The following is a 13344-nucleotide window of genomic DNA, read 5'->3' as shown; positions in this document are numbered from 1 at the left end:
TCCAGCCTGTCCAGATCCTTCTGTAGAGCCTTCCTCCCCTTAAGCAGATCAACACTCCCGCCCAACTTGGTGTCATCTGCAAACTGACTGAGGGTGCACTTGATCCCCTTGCCCAGATCATTGATAAAGATATTAAACGGAACTGACCCCAATACTGAGCCCTGGGGAACACCACTTGTGACTGGCTGCCAACTGGTTTTAAGTCCATTCACCACAACTCTTTGGGCCCCACCATTCAGGCAGTTTTTTACCCAGCAAAGAGTACGCCCCTCCATGCCATGTGCAGCCAGTTTCTCCAGGAGAATGCTGTGGGAAACGGTGTCAAAGACTTTACTGAAGTTTAGGCAGACAACATCCACAGCCTTTCCATCACCCACTAAGTGGGTCACCTTGCCATAGAAGGAGATCAGGTTAGTCAGGCAGGACCTGCCTTTCATAAACCCATGCTGGCTAGGCCTGATCACCTGGTTGTCTTGTATGTGCCGTGTGATGGCACTCCAGATGATCTGCTCCATAACCTTCCCCGGCACAGAGGTCAGACTGACAGGCCTGTACTTCCCCAGGTCCTCCTTCCGGCCCTTCTTGTAGATGGGCGTCACATTTGCTAACTTCCAGTCAACTGGGACCTTGCCAGTTAGCCAGGACTGCTGATGAAGGATTGCAAGTGGCTTGGTGAGCACTTCTGCCAGCTCCCTCAGTACTCTTAGGTGGATCCCATGCAGCCCCATAGACTTGTGTGTGTCTAAGTGGTCTAGCAGGTCACCTACCATTGCCCCTTGGATTATGGGGGCTTCATTCTGCTCCCCATCCCTGTCTTCCAGCTCAGGAGGCTGGGTACCCAGAGAACAACTGGTCTTACTATTAAAGACTGAGGCAAAGAAGGCATTAAGTACCTCAGCTTTTTCCTCATCCTTTGTCACTATGTTTCCCCCCACATCCAATAAAGGATGGAGATTCTCCTTAGCCCTCCTTTTGTTGCTAGTGTATTTATAAAAATATTTTTTATTGTCTTTTACAGCAGTAGCCAGATTAAGTTCTAGTTGGGCTTTGGACCTTCTAATTATCTCCCTGCATAACCTCGAGACATCCTTGTAGTCCTCCTGAGTTGCCCGCCCCTTCTTCCAGAGGTCGTAGACTCTCCTCTTTTTCCTGAGTTCCAGCCAAAGCTCTCTATTCAGCCAGGCTAGTCTTCTTCCCCGCCGACTCATCTTTCAGCACATGGGGACAGCCTGCTTCTGCGCCTTGAAGATTTCCCTCTTGAAGAATGTCCAGCCTTCCTGGACTCCTTTGCCCTTCAGGACTGCCTCCCAAGGGACTCTTTCAACCAGTCTCCTAAACAGGCCAAAGTCTGCCCTCCAGAAGTCCAAGGTAGCAGTTCTGCTGACCCCCCTCCTTACTTCTCCAAGAACCGAAAACTCTATCATTTTGTGATCGCTATGCCCAAGATGGCCTCCAACCGTCACATCACCCACAAGTCCTTCTCTGTTCACAAACAACAGGTCCAGCAGGGCACCTTCCCTAGTTGGCTCACTCACCAGCTGTGTCAGGAAGTTACCTTCCACACACTCCAGGAACCTCCTAGACTGTTTCCTCTCTGCTGTATTGTATTTCCAGCAGACATCTGGTAAGTCGAAGTCCCCCATGAGAACAAGGGCTAGCGATTGTGAGACTTCTCCCAGCTGCTTATAAAATATTTCATCTGCCTCTTCACCCTGGTTGGGTGGTCTATTACAGACTCCCACCATGATACCTGCCTTGTTGGCCTTCCCCCTGATTCTTACCCATAGACACTCAACCCTATCGTCACCATCATTGAGCTCTAGAAAATCCAAACACTCCCTAACACACAGGGCTACCCCACCGCCTCTCCTGCCTTGCCTATCCCTTCTGAAGAGTTTATAGCCACCCATTGCAGCACTCCAGTTGTGTGAGTCACCCCACCATGTTTCCGTGATGGCAACTATGCCATACTTTTCCTGCTGCACAATGGCTTCCAGCTCCTGCTCTTTGTTGCCCATGCTGCGTGCATTGGTGTAGATGCACTTCAGTTGGGCTATTGATCCTGCCACCTTTTTGGGCCCTAATTCCTATGTGACCATTCTCAGGCACTTCTGTGGTTTCTAACACATCCATAACCCTTGCGTCTTTGCTGCCACATGGATCTCCATCCCCTACCTCCACTGAGACAGCAGACCAAAGGACCTCACTAGCACACCATCCTTCAAATATTGGTGTGCTGCCCCCAGGCTTATCTCTAGTGACCCTGATTTTATCCCTTTCCCCTTTCAAATCTACTTTAAAGCTCTGTCAATGAGCCCTGCTAACTCCTGTGCAAAGGTCCTTTTCCCCCTTTGAGACAAGTGTACCCTGTCTCTTGCCAGCAGACCTGGTGTTGTGTAGACCAACACATGATCAAAACCCCCAAAATCCTGCCGGTGACACCAGGCTCAGAGCCAGGTATTGATCTGCTGGATCTTCCTGTTTCTTCCCTCATCGTTTCCTGCAACTGGAAGGATAAAGCAGAACCCTACTTGTGCTCCTGACCCCTTAACCAGTCATCCCAAGGCCCTGAAGCCTCTCTTGATTGCCCTCAGACTTCTAGTTGCAGCTTCATCACTGCGTACCTGAAAAATCACTAATGGATCATAATCTGAGGGCTGTAGCAGGGCAGGAAGCTTTCTCTTCACATCTTTAACCCGGGCCCCAGGGAGGCAGCAGGTTTCCCTAAGAAGTGGGTCCGGTCTGCATATTGGGCCTTCTGTTCCCTTCAGAAGGGAGTCTCCTGTGACAATGACCCTGTACTATTACCTTTGGAAAGTAAATTGATGCATTTATCTCACAGCATTCAAACATCACATACAAATACTTCTTAAAATATCACCATAACGTCATTCTTCCTATACTTTCTAAGGAGGCTGTCCCCTGAATTGTCTATAAACTGTCCTTTTAACTCTCCGCATACATGTTCCCCCAAAATTCTCAAAAGTATATGTAGAGAAAAGTACTTATTAAAATAACATGGCAGGCCTGGCTGGAACTGACAAAACCAAGAAATTCATGGTTAAGATTGAAACTCCATCTTTGAGATGCCCCGTTGTGCTTTGTTGCATTTTAATAAGTGTTCATCTGACCCTCTGACAGTTAATTATGGGGATCTTCAGAATTTTGTTCTGGCCCCCTTGCTCTTCAGTACTGATGTGCTTCTTTCACTTCTATTTTTAGGGACCTTAAGGTGAGTTATCATTGTTAACCTGATAGCACCCAGATCTATTTTGCTCTTTTAGCTGATTCTACTGAGGCAGCTTTTAGTCTTTTCATCTTACCTCCCTAAAGCACAAATTGGGATCTTAACTGAATCTCTTAAAAAAAAAAGAAAGATAAAATAAAAGAGAGGGAGAAGAATCACAAAAATTAGATCCTCTTCTTCCTTCTCCCCACCAACCTTCTAAAAAGTAGCTTCAAGTTTTCAGTTCCATTAGATCAAAATCTGCTTATGATTTACAGTATGGCCAACAGAACTGAGGTACTGGTGGATCTTATTTAGGCATTATTTCCTTTGTTGGTTTTTTTTTTTTTCCGCTTACCCTTTTAAAGTTACTTATTTTGATTTACTTTTGATTTCCCATGTGAAAAGAATAAGAGATTGAGAGGATACCGTAAATATTCCCGCAGCACTACCTCTCTTGTTCCCATTTTAAGGTGTAGGAATCTCCTTTTATTACCTCCACAGCAAGGAGCAATACATGTATCTAGGAAAATTTTAATTCAGAGGAGAGAGAGAGAGAGAAAAAAACAAAACAAAGAAACAAAAAAACTACAGAAGAAATTGTTTCCTAGTACCTCCTGTGGCTGCTCTCTGCATCAAGATTTTGTGGGTTACTCCTGAAAGAAACATGGATTGGAGAATGAATTAATTTCCTCTGAAATGTAGCCTGTCACCCATGAGGAGACATTACTCTGCCTGGTAAAGTGAAGGAACCTCAGGAGGGGACAGAGGTAAAGCTAGACATCATTAAAGAACAACAAGAAATTGTGATTATTTGGAGGTTCCTGGGTACAATGACAGTAGAGATGGTTTTTTTCAAAACACTGTAGACAAACATTGATGTTGTTATACTTGTCGGAAGCACTCCTCTGAATCTTCTGAGATTTGTCCATCACTAGAAGAATTTAATGAATACTATTTTACTAGTGGAATTTTCCCATTGAATGCAAATGATTCCAAAAGTTTATTTTCAGAATGTTTCATGCTTGCCTTTGTCAGACAGCTGGTAGAGGGAAAGGGTTGCAAAAATAAAGAAAATTATATATAATGAATAACCAATTGCAGTAGATGCTAGGAGACTAAATGTATTTTTATTGTGAGGACATAATGCTGCTATAACCTAACCTTCTCCACCCCCATAGGGTAAAGAACAGTTAATGAAGGAGAGGATGCTTTTATTAATCTGTAGTCCATTTCTGCTCTATATAATATTCATTAGACATTCACTAGTAATTTCTTCCACCCACCCCATATTTTGCAGACAAAAATCTTTTTTCAACTTTTGATAAGAAAAGAGCAATAAATAGTTAACTAATACACATTGTCTATTTTTTCAATATAATCAATAAAATCTTAACACATTTATATGCCCTGATACATGGGAGATCAACGTGTATTTTGTTTTCAGAAAATCTTTCAAGACTTGGATTATCAAGACTCCAAACTTCTGTTCTTTGAACATCTCTCAAACTGTACTCCTTAGAAGCAGTCTCCCTTGGTGTAGCTTTTTTCTGATAAAGTCATCCAATGGCAGATTTTCCATCAGTGTGTATATGTTACAAATAACATGATTTTTCTGGTCTTTTTTTTTTTTTTTTTACTTTACACTTTCCAAACTTTCTTCTCCTCTCTCCACTCAGGAAATATTAGGTTTCCAATGTAGCTGCTGGGCTAAGCTTTTTGGTTCTGCCTCTACTCCTAAACAAAGTTAATGCCTGCTTGTTAGCGCTGCTTCTTTAGCTTTGGTCCAAAGCTGGTTTTCTGTTTACACTCAGACATTTGATCAGCTACTTAGATTGTTTTGTTAGATTTTTGTTTAAAACAAGAATTACAGGAAGAATACCTCTTTATAGTAGAGAATACCCCCCCAAATCTGAGAAAACCCCCACTTTATTTTTGTGGACAAGAAAGCCAACTTTCTGAAAGCCTGAAACATTATCAAATGAAGGTTTAAGTGATGGCCTTCATTTTTATAGCATACTGTTCCTCCAGTGAACTTGAACAGTAAGCCTATGATTAACTTTACCTTTTTCTTAATAAAAATCTAACTTTGATTTTTGCTTTTTTATTTCTAAGGAGATTGGGTAAAAATGTCTCAAACCAAAGCAATTCTACTCCTCACCCCTTTTGGACTGTGAACACAATGGGTTCCTATGCTCATACTTGCTGACAGGATATTATTGCTTTCCTTTGATATATAATTTTATAGTATCTGCTCCTAGTCAATTGCCCTTTGATATGTAATTTTATAGTATCTCCTACCAGTTTCTCAGACCTTTTTTATTGGTGTTGGTCAAATCAGGCGTATAAAGTAAGAACAGCAGTATGAGGAGTTTGAGTCGAATGAGAATGAGCTGTCCATTAATTCTGCTGGTATGTCCCAAGACCAGTGTTACTAAAGATTTTTGCCACCTTTTTCCAAAGCTTTGTTGATTAGTCTGTCCTGGCTTGCCCAAGGGGCTAGTGCCAAATCTTTAGGCCCTGGTCCTGCAGTCAAATCTTCATGTCTGGGATCCTATTGACCTCAGCAAGTTTTTAGGCAACATCAGATGCCTGTGAAACATCAGATGACTGTGAATTTGTTCCAGGAGAATTTCCTAAGACAATCAGTTGTGGAGTTGCTGAAAGTTTCCAATGGGCTGGAGATCAACGAATGCACTGATCATGTAGGTTCTCGTCTTCTATATGGTTACAGTATCTGCCCATGTATCATTGGTGGGACCCAGGGACCCTGACAATGTCCTACATATATATATATATGTATCTGTACATACACACTTAAATATACATACATATACTAGCATCATGTAGTTAATTTACATACAAGTATGCATATATATAAAATTACAGGTAGACACTTGTCTCCTGAGTGCATTCATCTAGTTCCTGATTTGCCATATTTCTCTGTTTGAGATGATCTGTTTTCCTCTATAGGATTCTGGGCATGGATATGACTTATCTCAGTCATGTCACCTCATTCAGGTAAAGCACAAAAAGTGAGAGAAAAGTCAGAGAACTGAGAATTACAAAGTTCTTTGCATTAAAAAATAAATGTGTAAGTAAATATGTTACATGCTCAAGTATCTTGGGTTTTTTTGCAATTATAGTATGCTAGAGGTAGCTGATTTGGGATTTTGGATCTGATTCCTTTCTTAAGCACACAAATATAAAAAAGGAGGAACACTGCTAACTCCACTGAAGGCAGCCTTATAAAGCTATCTAAGAATGAGGTCTTTGTTTCTGGGCTTTGGGCTAATATTTTTACAGTTTTCTTTCTGTGGGAGTGATAAATGCAAAACTAACTTCCAAAACCCACTCTCTTCTTTTACTGATCCAGAATATGACCACAAGATACAGCTCTAATAAACCAATCTAAAAAAGGGAACTCTGATCTCCTAAGAACAGCGGAATAAAGTTTGCATTAATTTCTGGTTAAATACAACAGTTATGTAATTAATAAAAAAAGTATCCAGAACAGTAAGCACATTTTGGAGCTAAGATTATTTTCCTTTACCGTAATGAACATCACTCTTTTAAAAAATACTTCATCCCTGGAAATAAAGAAACAATACTTCTATTAATTTCCTCAAGTATTTTATATAAAAATGTTGTTTATTTATTTCCAAGTGATCCACGTGTACCTGCTTATTTATTTATTTATTTTTAAATACAGCTATTGACATAATATAAAATACACTTTGTGCAACAAAAAGCCTGCTAGGACTGTGAGTTCTGACATAAAGGAACTAGGATACAATTTCACACAATACCTAGAATTTGGTTTCTCTTAAAACTTGTGTTTAACTGTTAAAATGAAATTATAGTACATGTAAAGTTGGAACTCCTTTTTATAAACTCTAATTAAAATGCAGAGTTGGCAACTTGGAAAACATCCCAATGATACCTGAGGGGTGAAGCAGGAGGATTAGAGATACTGAGGAAAAACCACACAGACCTGATCATTTTCCCACTGTATCCATTTAAAAAGCTGTAGTTCTTGTTTCTTATAAATCTAGTCTCTTTGTAGTTTCCTTACAGCCTCAAATTTGTTAAAGAAAATGCGACATCACTACAGATAGCTTCTTTAAAGTCTTCTCAAGCTGCATTTCACTTTATAAGCATCTCTGAATAACAAAACAAGCAGGGTTAGATCCTGCCCTCTGCCATGTGCGGAAAATCCTGTTGGAGTTCGCCAAGGTTAATGCATGCAGCTGAAACTTGAATTTGGCCTACCCTTCTTTACAGGGAAGCCATGAGCCATCTTATTTTTACCTCTCTTTTTCTCCAAACTTTTGTTGGATGAGCCTTTGCCCCCCAACCCACCACTTTTCTTTTCTCTTTTTTTCTTTTTCTTTTTTTTTTTTAATTAAGAAAGATGGGAAGAAAGTAAATTTTCAAGTCACAAAACTCTGCCACACTAAGATCCACATGGTTATGCCAAAGGCCTGCACCCCTGGCCACCTCAGAAAATCAGAAACGGAAATATAAATCTGTTTATAAGATGAAAGTCACGGAGTTGGAGTAACACATAAAAGCTGGGAATAAAACTTACGAAACTAAGCAGAGTGTTATAATTGACCATGTACATTCCATAAGACTTTGCTGAACAACCTGCTGTTACTAATATCACCTACCTCAAAGGCACGTTGCATGCAATAATAATTTTGTGTTTGTAAATCACCTTGAAGACATAAATTCCCATATAATGCCAGTGCTCTATAGAATATGCTACATATTTTTCATTTTTTGTTAAGGATTGAATTTTTCTTTGGAGTTATAATTGTATTCTACCTCTAACAAAACAGGACATTGTCCATCTTAAAATACGTAGTAATCAAAATTAAAATTTGCCCTTTGTCTGAGGTAAATTTTATGCTAATTTTATTTCACATGAAAAACTTTTTTTTTCCCCCCAAAATATTCACAGACAAGGGATAGCGCAGCTTTGACAGAGAAATACACTTTTGAGGAGTAGGTTCGCATCGTAAGGAGTCTTTCAGGAGTCCTGCTGCCCTGTCCAAAAGCTGCTCCAGAGGCTAAAACAGTGGTCATTCCCCCAAATGCCAACACCTCCTCTGAAAGATGGGGCAGCAGCAGCAGCAGCAGCAGCAGCAAGGAGCGTGCTGTACAGTTTCTCCTGGAATGCAGGCTGGCTTTCAGATAAATACTAATATTTAGAGAGAGAAATATTTACTGATATTCCCCTAGCCAAACACGGCAGCTGTAACTATAAAGCATGTGAAGATGGCAAAGCAGCCAGACCCCTTCCTAGGAGTGTTTTTTATTTTTTTTTTCTCTCCTAACTATAATGGGTGACTGCTTTTCTGCCTAAACAGCTCTAAAGGGCTATGAAAACTGAAGTCCTTCAAAGCTGTTAAATGTTTCCTCAGATTTACAATAAAATACTGCATTACACATCTCCTAGTAAAATCTCTGAAGCATTGCAAGCAGTACTTACATAATTTTCCGTTAAGTCAGTATTTGTGTATTCAACACCTAGAAAATAAGGAAAGTGAACGTGGAGAGGGAAGGGAAAAAACAAAGGCGGGGGGGGGGGGGAGGGGGGGGAAAAAAAAAAAAAAAGAAAAACCCTACCCTGAAACAGCCATGCAGCTATTAAACATATGCCAAAGTAAACAATAGTGTGAGGGTCTGCCATAGCTTTGCCCTGCAGGTAGACGGCAGGCGGCACAGAAGGAAAGCAAATGGCAAGGAACAGAGAAAGACGGTACAGGATGTGGATGAGATGCCGAGCCCTGAGAGCATGAACGGCCTGATTGTGATCCTCAAGTCACACCATCAGCCATGCAAAACAGGACATACCTTTCTGGCTTGCTGGTTCTGTCGGCTGAAACAAAGCAGTCCCATTCTCAGCGGGAGGCCAAATCAAAATGAAATTTTATTTAGTCTGCACTGTCCTCAGATTGGGTTTCAGAATGACTGCTTTAGGAGATAGCATGGATGTGGCTGATGCATGCTTTGCATATGAAACTGCAATAGGGAAAAAAAAAAATCTACATAATCAAAAAAATCTGTGCCGTGTTTGTGGCAAAAACCCCTGGACGTTAGTGAAGCAGCTACAATGGATGTTTTAAAAAATGACCTTTCTGAATAAAATGCACATTTGTGCTCCGCAATACTATTTTCAATAAATATATAATAGATCATTTTGCATGTAATTATTCAGAAGCTGCCCTGAGAGACTGAAATATCAAATAATTTTTCTTATTTTTTTTAATCACGGAGCAGAATTACAGTTTGAAAACAAATGCAGGGAAAATTTATATCTAAAGAGGATTTCTGTGTCTTGCAGTGGCCGGCAGTAATTGCACCTCAGAATCCTCTTCAATTTAATGTTTTGTTTAAGTCCCTGCTTCCTAGAGTACCCAAAGAAAGGCCTACTGCAGTAAAGAACATCTGCTTTTTGTACCACTGATCTAATGCATTCCACCTTGCCCTTTTAAGAAAGGATCCGTTCTTTGATTAGACACACTTAATTTTACAGACTATTAATAAATAAAAAAGATCATCAACTGATCGTACAGTATTTTCATTGGAAGTTAGAAATAACTTACAAAGGCAAGGAATAGTCTGCCGAATATGCAGGGCATACACCATGTAATGCCTTTGTTGTCAGTTATGCTGCAAATGAGATTTTCAAATAGGATTTGCAGAGGCAGGGCAGTGATCAACACAGTGCAACATCCAGGAAAGGGAAGTTGAGCACAGTATTCTGTGAAACAAGGGGGCAGAAGGGAGCCTGTTTGTAAATACATATTATTATCCAAAGAAAACACTTATCACTGCTTGATTTTGCTACACCAGCTACTTGGAGCTAGGTGATACCAATAATTTTGTAGGTGCACATCTGTGTGGGCACGTGTGTTTGTCTTTATCTGTGTGCAGGGCATGTAACCCTGTAGTCTGTGCACATGTACACGCTTGATGCTTACACTGTAAAAGACAAGCAAAAGACAGAACAAACAATACACGTGTTTTCAATTGACAGATATTTCTCTGCTAAAACAAGCAGCGCTAAATACTGTGCTTTATAGCAAATGGACAGTCAAAGAACGGGAAGGAAGAAACAAAAAAACACCACCATGACATCTTTAAGAATGCAAAGGGGATAACGATCCCAAATAAACAATATAGATAAAAACTTCCAGGAATAATGAGATACAGCGCAAATCATTCACACAATGTGCTTTCACACAGCAATGACGGAAGTCACTGACAACAATGCAACCATGTGCAGATACTCCTTGGAGAAATAGTCGAGCAAATTTTGTAATTCTGTCTTCTGTGCTTTGCAGGCTGAGTTTGAGACTTGCCGTAACAAAATGTGCTAGAATATTGGTGCTTTAAAATTAAGCATTGGGCATTACGGAAGGTAACTTTGTAATGAGTTCTCCTATTGCTATTTAAAGCTAGAAATCCATAAGGAGCACAGTGAAAAATATAACATTTGTTCTCCTTATGTCTTGGAACAACTGTTTTTATATTTGTAGTCATCCGAACTGTTGTTCCAAACAAGATATTCAGATAGTCCCCAGCCTCATGCTGTATCGTATTTATTCTGATGTATATCTTATAGCGAAGCTTTGTCTGTATTGAATTAATTTGATTTTTTTTGTGTTATTATTTTTATAAATGCTGCTTTTTTTCTCACAGAACTTCCCACTTTAGGGAAAAAAGAAAGATGTGATTGCTTTAAAAATAGAAGACCAAAAACAAAGCTAGTATTCCCAAAATTCAATGCACCTGGCATTCACTTTATACCTAATAAGCATCCGTGAATATGCAAATGTTCAATGTCTCCAGTAACCTCATTAATTTATTCCTCAGGCAATCAAAGAATGTGAACCAGTCCTCTGCTACTAATACTGGAAGTGGTACGCCGCTCAGCATTGCTAGAATCAGCTGAAAGCACATTCTGCATATTGAAAAACTGTTTCATCTTTCTTCCTTCCTTCGCCACTCTAATTCAAACAAAGACTTCCTACCTCAGTTTACATAGCTGACAGCAAAAGTTGAAAAATGCGAAAAAATAATTAAGACATATATAATTTGTATCTATCTATCTATCTATCTATCTATCTATCTCCACGTGCACACATACACGTTGGGAAGATAAATAGTTGAAAGAGATCTCAGCAGAATTCCAGTTCGAAAACCACCTGAGTTTTCTTATTTATTTATTTGGAGAGGAGGGAGCTTGGGAAGGGGAGGGGGGAGAAATGACCTGCTTCCTACTCTGCAGAGCAGCTGAATAATCTTTTCCTTTGCCCACATTAAAAGCCCTGAATAATGTTTATAAAATGTTAGGGAATCCCGGTAGGTTTCCTATTTAACAAGCCATGTATGACAAATCACAGTGTAATGTACTACGTTCTTAATCTTTAATTAGAATGTGAATATCTGCGCGAGAACGCAGTTAACTTTGACACATTAAATCTTCTGGTTAAAGTGCCTTACAGGAAGTGCAAAGATGAAACACTGCAACAATCTACTGCCTCTCTCCATTCACCCAGACAGTTGGGGAAGGATGATAACATCTTGTAATACCTGCTCTGTAGTAATTAATCGCTGTGGTATTTAGGACCATTCAAGTAGACAAATATGACAGAGACAGGGACAATTAGGAACCTTGTTCAAGCTACATTAACTTTTCCAGCTATTACAACACAGCAGCTCAAGTTTGCTTGTAAAAGCTGCAGAGGGATTGTTATGCATTAGCCGTGCGATTATTAATGAAAGAAAAGGAGAATGGTGTTTATTGTAGTTTGAAAATTGCAAATAAATTTCAATTATCTGCTATGTCATTTTGTTAAACATGCATTCTGGAAATGCCTTTGTACTCTAAATCATGAGCTACTTAGAGCAAACTAATACTAGAAAGCCTTTGGGAGATATAAAGTCAATATTTTTGTTGAACTGGCCTTCTTTCTTGTTGAAACTGGAGATAGACAGAGCTACCTGAAGATATTTCAGATAGTTAGCGAACCCCACAGACACTCTGGCATTCACCCTGCCTCTGTGTACCAACAGGCAGTCGGATCAGACTTGGACACATCGCCGGCTGAACCTGCGCTCTGCTCCACAAGAACGAGAAAGCTCAACTCCCTTACTGATCACACGCACAAAGTGCACGCAGATAAATAAATAAACAACTGGGGGAAAAGTGCCTCAAAAAAGCCCTTCGCCTCTTTCCCATTATCGTCACATTCATCACCAGAACAGACCAAATGAAATGCAGGGGAAAGATTTGGGACCCGGTACGGATTATATATTTTAAAGGTTACACACTCTGCTTTACTTTCCCATCAATAAAGAGCAGCAAATGCACTGCAGATTGTAAAGTTTATGTTTTAACTATATACTTGAGGCAGCATAATTTGCCATTGCTGCTTGGTACCGCACAAACACATATCGGCTCTCAACGTTGAAGGAGGACAGCCAGAAAACAACAGAACTGGACAAACACTACAAGGACTTTGGCATGAATATTCACGCCGTGGCTGTTTTCCTTCAAAAAAATGAAATCACCTAAACCTGTGGCCCTTTTATGTTCACTTTCTATGAATATTTGAACTAGAGTTTCTTAGCAGCATGAATGCTCGCAGAAAGCTAATTTGAAAGTCATACGTGCAAGTGTTTGTGGAAAACGAATTCTAAATTTGCATGTGCAAATATTTGCACTGGGTATGCTGCCGTCTTCCCCCAGTCGGGGAGCAGCAGCGCTGCCACGTGCCTCGCCCCACCAATCCCGCCAGAGGAACCCAGCTTGAGTTTCAAATATTGTGTCAAATTTGCCCAGTGAACTTGTTTACGATTGAGCCCCAAAGTAGGAAAAAAAAAAGTGTTAAAAGTGTATGAAATGTACTCGAACAACAAATGTTTGCAGCGACAGGAGATGCGTAGCTGGGCATTTCAAAAGCAGAAACAGAGGCACGCTGACACAAAACAGAGTTTGTTAGAAAGTGTTCGCTCAGCTCTGGTAAGGCTGTTTTTGCCTCCTCTCTCCCTCCCGGGGGTGAAGAAGAAAGGGAAAGGGTAAAAATACCAGTCAGGACAGG

Source organism: Mycteria americana, chromosome 1 (assembly GCF_035582795.1).
Source record: "Mycteria americana isolate JAX WOST 10 ecotype Jacksonville Zoo and Gardens chromosome 1, USCA_MyAme_1.0, whole genome shotgun sequence".
Lineage (NCBI taxonomy): Eukaryota > Metazoa > Chordata > Aves > Ciconiiformes > Ciconiidae > Mycteria > Mycteria americana.
Note: the sequence above shows the minus strand (reverse complement) of the source record.